This window comes from Pteropus alecto, unplaced genomic scaffold, assembly GCF_000325575.1.
Source record: "Pteropus alecto unplaced genomic scaffold, ASM32557v1 scaffold3, whole genome shotgun sequence".
Classification (NCBI taxonomy): domain Eukaryota; kingdom Metazoa; phylum Chordata; class Mammalia; order Chiroptera; family Pteropodidae; genus Pteropus; species Pteropus alecto.
The window spans coordinates 16,853,919-16,862,557 of NW_006442484.1; the positions used below are offsets into that span (position 1 = coordinate 16,853,919).

At 40.1% G+C, this 8,639-nt stretch overlaps 1 pseudogene; it reads right to left on the reverse strand.

Annotated features, from left to right (window-relative positions):
• Window positions 1–258: 258 nt before the first annotated feature.
• Window positions 259–377, reverse strand: LOC112470786 (annotated as a pseudogene).
• Between the last annotated feature and the right edge of the window lie 8,262 nt (window positions 378–8,639).

The following is an 8,639-nucleotide window of genomic DNA, read 5'->3' on the forward strand; positions in this document are numbered from 1 at the left end:
TGGCATACTCATTCTTCCAGTTGCTCAGACTGTACTCTTAGAATCATTACTTGATATTTCTCCTTCTCTCACGTTCCGTATCTACTCTATTAGTAAATTATTTTGGCTCTGCATTAAATGTACAGAATTCAACCACCACTTACACTGCTATTGCCAACATCCCAATCCAAAACATCATTCTTTTTAAAATTGTAACAGCCTACTAATTGAGTTCTTTATTTTCGTTTGGAGAGCTGGGTCAATATATATATTTTTAAACACATATAGCACCTGGTATTCCTAGGTGGTCTCCCATCCAAGTACTAACCAGGCCCGACCTTGCTTAGCTTCCGATATCAGACAGGATGGGGCACGTTTAGGGTGGCATGGCCGTAGACTGGGTCAATATTTTTTAAATGATAATTTCTAGATTTTAAATAGCTATGGTTTTGGTTTCCAGTGTCCTAGAAATTCAATGGTAGCTAAGAATATCATATTAGGAATGGTAATAATATGTATTATTCTACTGTTTATGACCTAGCTGTGATGCTCATAAAATTCTAACTCCTGCTGCTACTCAAAGTAGTCTATACAGGTAGAGACTCAGAATATCTGAGTCATATTATGACTGAAATATATGGTCCTACTAATATTTAGTCTCAGTTTCCTTGCTTTAAAGGACATCAAAAGATATCAACATACAATCATCAGAGATATAAAGTATTAGTGTGGTTTTTTTTAATACCTAGTAAAATAAACAAAAAAAAACAAAAGATTTTAACTATGTGAGGAATGCCCGTCTTGGTTAGGCAGTCCAGCCACAATATTTAGCAGAAAGATTAGTCTCTCTAACATAAATACTTAGTAGGACATATCACTGTTGTGACAATAACCACTGACTTTCACTGGGTTTATGGGTTTATGGATCTCTAAGACAGGTTATGTTTCATGACCGAACTGTTTTTTTAAAAGATCTTTTGTAAAATTTTCTTTAGAAAGCAAAACTTTATTTTTTTAACAACTTAAATTTAAAAGAGGTGACATTTTTCCATGTAAGTTTGGTTAGATCAGCGCTTCTCAACCTGGGGTCCTTTTGCTCTTTCCTTTCTCCCAGGGGACATTTGGTAATGTTTACAGAAGTTTTGGTTGTGAAAACTGAGGAGAAGGGTGCTACCAGCATCTAGGCATCTAGCAAATCAAGGCAGGGTTCCACTGAACATTTTACAATATACAAGGCAGACACATACAACAAAGAATTATCCAGTCCCAAACACCAATAGAACTGAGATTGAGAAATTCTGCTTTATGTGAAGGCTATATGATGCTATTAAACTTCAGTTCAAATTCCAATTGAGAAATACTTTTGCTGCTAACTTTTAAAATTACATTTGTTCCAAGAAAAAGTAACTAGTCTTATTGACTATTTTTCAATAATACCCTCTTACATTTGCTTAGCATTTTATCATTTACAAAATCCTTTCATGGTTTAATCTCATTTGCTCCTTATAGTTCTGATGAAGAAATCATCTTTTTCTTGTTTTACTACCACAGGCACTGTTGTACAGGAAGAAACTAAATGATTCAAGCAAGGTCACACAGATTCAAATTCTGGATGAAAAATCCAATGACCTTTTTTGCTATCCTACAGTTGTGACATTCTTGTTCAGAACATTATATAAAAAGGGATTTAAAAAATTTAAAAAGCAAATCATTGTGCATCTATGGGGATATGACTCCAGAAGACAGATGTCATTTGCTCTAAGAATGGAGAGTGGGAGAGGGCAGGGCATGGCCTGGATAGTATGGCAAGTAGGAAGCAAGCATGGGAGGTAAGAAGCAGAAAAAACAATGACATTAGTCAAGAAGGAGAATAGACAGATCCCTACGGTTAAAGTGACTACTTCTCTGTGGAAATCATTCTTTCCCCTCTAAAAAGGGTAAGACCCTTATGAAAAGAAAATGGATAAATGTGCTGAGTCCAACCAGAAAAATGGAAGACATATTCACTACTTCAAACAGAGGATTTTATACAAGAAATCCATTGCACAGGTGATGAGAAGACTGAGAAAAATCCAGGGTTTAGCAACCACAGAAAGCCATTAAGCTTTTAAGCAGGCAGGAGGGAGGAGATGGTATTGCTAGGGCCCAGGGCTGATTCCTTAGTAGGCCTGCCCAGCAGGAGATGGAGCTTGGTAGCAGACATAGTTGCTGCAGGGGATGGTGCCTAAGGCAGAAATAGAGCAGGAGAAATACAGGGCTTTTCCCTTCCTCCTACCCTCCAGGCTCTTGACCATGCTTCCTTTAGGCCAAATCCACAGGAGCCTGGAAAACAGCCTGCAGGGGCAGAGAAGAAGAGCAGGGGAGGGATCTGAAGGCAAACAGACTCAGAACTATCACATATCTTGTGAACATTATGCCAATAAAATGACACCGCAAATTAGTTCAAGGCATCGAGTGAATATTCCATGACCTAAATAATGTTTTCCTTCAAGTCAAGGAAAACATATCTTACGTCCATCCTGGACCAAATGAATAAGTAAAACAAAAATCAAACTCAGAACAGAGAAGGAATTCGACAAATTAAACACCGTAATATTCTATGTATATATCCAGACCTTTTACAGTTAAGTGATAACAACCGAGAGAAATAAAAAGTAGGAAAAAAAAAGTGAAAATACAGCTATAATAGGTATTCAGGAAGGAAGTTGAAATTTTGTTACACCTGTTTTGCACACAGTAGGCTCCACATTTAAAATAGAAATAAATTCTTGCTGAGCTCTTGACAACATAAAAATAAAAACATCACCTTTCCTCTCAAAATTGTAGACTGTAGTAGCAGAACATAATTTTTAAAAGTCTAGCTTAATTATCTTCCTGGAAAAAAAAAAATGAGAAGGAATACAAAGTTAATAATGTACTCTTTCAGCTTCTCTCTCTAAACTAGTTCACTGTGTACTCTGAAGATGCATAACTCAATTTTAAGGAGTATATTAAAATTATAGAATCACTACTATAAAACTGGAAATCCTGGAAAGTAAAAGCCAAACTTCCAATAACTCTTTCAACTAAATAATGGTCAATATTTAGAAAAGATGTAATCTGGGGTAATTTCAGGGAACTTTTTTTTTTTTTTTTTGCATATGTTCTCAATTTACATAATGAGTGATCAGGAAAGCCTCCAGAGAAGTGTATCAGTGATGCTGTATATGACTGGGGCATAAAGGTCTCCTTTAGGGAAGGAGACACCCGAAGCACAGAGAAATATGAGCAAGCACTCAAGTAGGAAAATGGAAAGTGTGATTTCTGGTAGCTATCCTGCTTCAGACACATGTAGGCTTCACAGTCAGTCCCAGCAGACAGGATAAGACTGAAGCATCTCCAAAATGCTGTAGTGGACCTGTCTCTTGGAGAAGGGGGACAAGGCAGAGAGCTGAATGCAGCTGTAGACTTACGAGTGCAGTTTGTAGAGAACATCACTATATCTACAGGGTCAGGTAAACAAATACCTTAGTCTAAAAGTTGCAGTCTCCTGGGCACAGTGGACTTTAAGACAATAACTAGGATTCTAAGAGGTGGGAGGAGTCTGTGAAAGGGAATCCAGGGGCCGGTGCTGCTGTAAAATTCAGGCAGTCCAGCTGGCATTGGAATAAGGAGGGTATCTGTGTGAGCAACGCAGGTAAAGAGTGAGTGACTAAGGCAGGGTATCAAACAGAGAAGCTAGGTTATCAAAAACTGGAGAAGAGAAAGATTTAAGGGATGATTAGGGTGTTGGAGGGCCTTGGAACTGAGTCAAGTGTATAAGTACTTACCTCCCAAGCCACTTTTTAAATCCTTTTAAGGCTCAGGTTCTCATTATAGGCACAGAGCCCAAGGCCCATAAGCTTTTCCAGGTTTTATCAAATTGTTTGAGAGCTGGGAAAAAAAAAAAAATGTCTTGGCTCTAAAATGCAGAGAAAACTGTAATATGAAACTAATAAATATTTCAAGAGGAAAATTATATAATCTCTTTTATTTTATATAACAAAATTTTTTTCATGCCATTTTCCAGTATTTGCTAGCATATGGGATGAGGCCTCTAAAAGAATATCCAAGGGTTTATGTAGCTCTTCTTCAGCCTGGCATAGTTCAGGCAGAGAAGGTCAAGAGTGTGCTAACACTTTGGCAAGGATGTGCAGGTAAAGAGTGGAAGCAAAAAACCCAAGTCACTAAGGCTAGACATGTGAGGAAGAGGAGGAGGGAAGCTTGGGGGAAGGGTGTCTGGGACAATTGCAGAGGCTGGGCTTGACCAGGTCCCTGGTCCAGGGAGGTGCAAATGCAGCGTCCCCGGAGATGACACAGTTTGGTTTCTAATTTTGGAAATGGCCGTACCAGGGTTTCCAATCCAGCGGGCGGGCTGGCAGTGAAGGGCTCTGAATAGCAGAGAACCATCTGGAGGCAGGTGGCCTCTCAGTGTTGTGCTGCGGTATGAATGCAGAATTGGCAACAGCTAGACAGCAGGGCTTAGTTTTGAAAGCAGGGAGGTGACAGAAGGGAACAGAAGACTGAGCCGGAGAACTCAGTCCTTCTGAGGCAGCAGAGCCGTGGAAAATCAGCAAATCAAGGAATGCTGAGGCACAGAGGTTCCAAGGCTTTGGGGTTCACTTGGTGTCTGGCTGCAGGGCCATCCCAGGAACGCCACAGGAGCTCACCCAGTGGATACTCTAGGACTTCTAGATTGCTGGTCTGAATGTGGGGCCCAATTCTATATGCCTCCCCCTCGGGAGGCACGGTGCCTTCTGAGTGAAACAGGAGGCCATTTGAGATTCTGCTGTAGGCAGGGCCCGTTATTGTAGCCCGAGAAAACAGCCATAGAGTTGCCATTTCTTGAGTCAGGGTCAGAGGAGTGTGGAATGAAGTAATCCCAGTTTTCAGAGAGATGAAGACTGGAGAGACAGGGAACCACCCAGTGGGTATTGCAGTAACAGATGTTTAAATTCCTCTAACCAGAAATTGCCCAGATAGGCAGAAGGGTGTGTCTCCCTGGGAGGGGATCAAAGACCCTGACCTGGAGACATTGTGATGACTGAGCAGAGATAAAAGAGGAGGAGACCGAGCAGCTACACCTCTAGAGCCATTTTGGGCTGCTGCAGAGGTTGGTGACCTCTGGCTGGAGAGCACAGTGGAGAGCTCTAGGCTTCACCTGGGATTCTCTCCAGGGTCCAGAATCAACCGCAACTTCTCGGGTTACCTGATAGCAGAGAAGGGGCAGAGCCAGGGCACCAGCAGAAGACAGAGAGTTTAATTGGCCAAGCTGAAGAAGAGAGAGGTTATTAGGGACTACTAGATCATGGCAGCAGCAACCGCCTGGCTCCTGGCACAGTAAAAGATTTCCAGCAACTGTAAGTGATCATGGATGAGAGTTCTCAGGGCATACCTGGAGGGATGCTGGAGGAGCTTTGGATAATCTTGTTTTTCTTCTAAAACATTGTGAATAGAGGACTTGAAGGTAGGGTGACCAAGATTCTTCCAAGTTGTTATATTGCTTAGGTAGAGGTATTGCTATTTCTTATTTATTGGACATTATTGATCCAGAATCTAGGGACTTAAGGGTTTTAAGAGGCTCAAACATTTCAAACCTGATTAAAATTAAAATTTAATTGAATGGCTATAAAATGTTAGAGTATGCCAACTAGTGAACTGTAATTCAACACTTAATCTTCACATGGTGATAGAGGAAAAACAATAAAAATATATCTCTTTATAGTAGACTCAACAGATTATCCAAAGGACCAAAGCATTAAATATATGAATGTATATTTAATTTGAAGCAAGGGAGCATTTTGAAAAATTTGATATAATGTGCTGAGGACATGAAAATAAGGGTACCAATGAAGGATCTAAACAAAAGAATTAAAAATTGTCCTGTTCTCAGAATTCTAGGTGTGCCTTGTTCTGTTTCCTGAGAATGATTGAGTGATAAATATATCAAACTTACGGTCCCTTTTTTTTGCTATGGACATCACTACATGAGGGTTGTAGGTATAATGCTAGAGTTCTGAAATTTGGGGTTCCTTAAGAACTGAGTATCACATAATTAATGCAAAAGTACTACAAAACTAGAAATTCATGAGCAAGGTGAAAAGTGAGATAGAGAAAGAAACAGAGACATGGGAAGAGAAAATGAAGTTACATGTAAGATAAATTGCAAGTTATTAAATAAGGATTTTAGTGTTTTTCTTTTTTCTAGATAAAAGGCCTAGTATTTATAAGTAAAAAATAATTAGCGAACGAGTTGTTCTTTTCTTTCTACAGAAATTTCAAAAGCTAAATGTTATTCCCATAGCTAACAGGTGTTAGCTATGGGAATTAAGGCCTCGGTTTGGTTCCCTTGAAGAAAATTTAAGATAGGAGGAAATAATGGGAAGCCAGCTCACTAGGAGAGGAAGAGCTTGCTGGACCACATTAGAAAGAGTAGGGTAATAAGCAAAACATCCAGGGAAGTTCAGAGTCATCACTTAGGGTTCATGAAATATATTGTTTGCTAACGAGCATATTACTACTGTTTTTAATCTCTAAACAGATCATGGTGGAATTGTGAATTGTTTGCCTGTGTATGATTTAGTTTTTGACAACTAGAATTCGAAAATGATAGTACAAAATAGGTGGTGGTATGGAAGGCGGTGCTGAGTTCATTGTGTATACCCCGCCATGAAATGGGAGTGTCTGTGATGTTTAATAGAAAAGAGGAATAAGATGTTGCAGTTCCTAAAATATCAAAGTGGGATGCTTGGTTGGATCTCCAGAGGATTAGATCAAGAAGATCCGAAGTCTGGTACTCACCTGTATTCATTAAGTTCAGATAATGGCTCTTCTGATCTTTACTAACTGCCAACCTATTAATTACAATAAATAGAACCTCCAAGTCAGCCACATCCACTGAGGAGCCTGAATGTTTTCCTTTAGAAAACTGACAAATGAGCAGCAAAAGGAGTTTCATAAAGTTTCTTATTGTTTAAGGAGCTGGATGAGCCTAATGGCTAATGCCTTAAGCAATGTAGGCCTGATATGTGACTGGAAGCATATGATGCTCTGCACCAGTGATAAAGTTCTTATTTATTTTTAAAAGTCACTTATGCCAGCGATAAACTAAAGCCTATTGTAGTAGTCTAGTTTATTGAACCACTCCCTGACTAGAACCCAGTCAAGTGTCAAAGGTCACCAAGTAACACTCAATTCTTAACTCCCAATTGGAAATCTACTTGAAGGATTTATTATAATTTGATTTTCTGAGCATATTACATATACTAGTGCCTAATAATGATTGACTAGTAAAAGAGAAGGCATGATATCATATTAAGGGGTTGAAATAGTCAAAAGGCCTGGGCAAAAATCATGTAATTTTCAGTTTCTGTTATCGTAAAGTTTACACAGGCCCACAATGAATATAGCAAATAGTTTTAACTATTGTGTTCATGTTCGGAGAACGTGAAAATTTACACTATTTCTTTTCTCCACTAGTCACCAGCAGACCAATGCTCACTTCCACATGTTTTTAAACTCCTGGCCTAAGGCAACTTTGAACTCTAGGATTAGGCCAATTTTATCTTTTTTCCTTTTTTCTTTTTTTTTGGCACGTTTTGTATATTAAATACATAAATATGATTTCAAATGTAGTATCTATTTGAAGTGAGGGGAATCTGCTTTCCCAGATTTCAAACCCCAGTAACCCTGGGATGAGTTCCTTAATTCTTTCTGATCCTCATTTGCTTTATCTGTAATATGGGAATGATTTCTACCATGAAGTTGTAAAGAAGTCGGATCAAAAAAAGATCTTACAGCGCTCAACACATAGTAAAATAATAAAAGTTTTTCTCTCCCACCCTCCATTTCTTGGAAAACCAGGCAAGCAGTCAGTTGACTGATGCGCAGGTTCAGTGAAAGGAGCTGGGGTCCTTAAATATTCATGCCTGCCCTGGCAAAAGCCTGACTTGTCTCGCTAACCTCTTTAATTAGAGAATATTCTTGGCAGCTAGATCAATTATTTCTTGCCTATGGGCGTGCTAAATAAAATAAAGTTTTGTACTTTGACACCTGTCTCTTTCTAAACTCCGTGAGGCGGTCCCTCATCTCTCCGGATATTTGGTTAGAACTTTAGTTACCTGGAAAGCAGCCTGCTCTTTACAAGTATCCCCGGCCGCCCCTCGGCGACAGCTACCCTCCTAGGCCTGAGATTTCCATTTGAGGCTCATCACCTGCAAACGAAAGCCATTCCACTGTGGCACTTCCTCTACCCGAACAGTTCTATTTCTCTTTGGAAACTGTGTATTGACGTTTTTTGTTTTATCAGTTCATATAATTCTGGGCTCGCAACAGGGGCTTCATAAAAGTTGTACCCTGGCTTTTTAGCCTGGTACAGCCTCAAGGAAATCGTGCACAGAAACAGTTGCTGCCTTTCACACCCGACGTAGATCAGACCAGTTAGGAGGAGTTAGCATTGGGCCTTTTAGACTGAGAAAGTTTTAAGCTGGGCCGAAGCAGCGTCCGCGCAACACGAGGTCCCTCCTCGTCCTCTCTAACCGGGAATCCCAGCGCCTGGCGCAGGCACCGCGGTTCCTTCCAAAACCCGCGGCGGATCCGGGACGTCCCGGAAGTGCCCGGCGCGGGAGGGAGGGAGGAAGAGC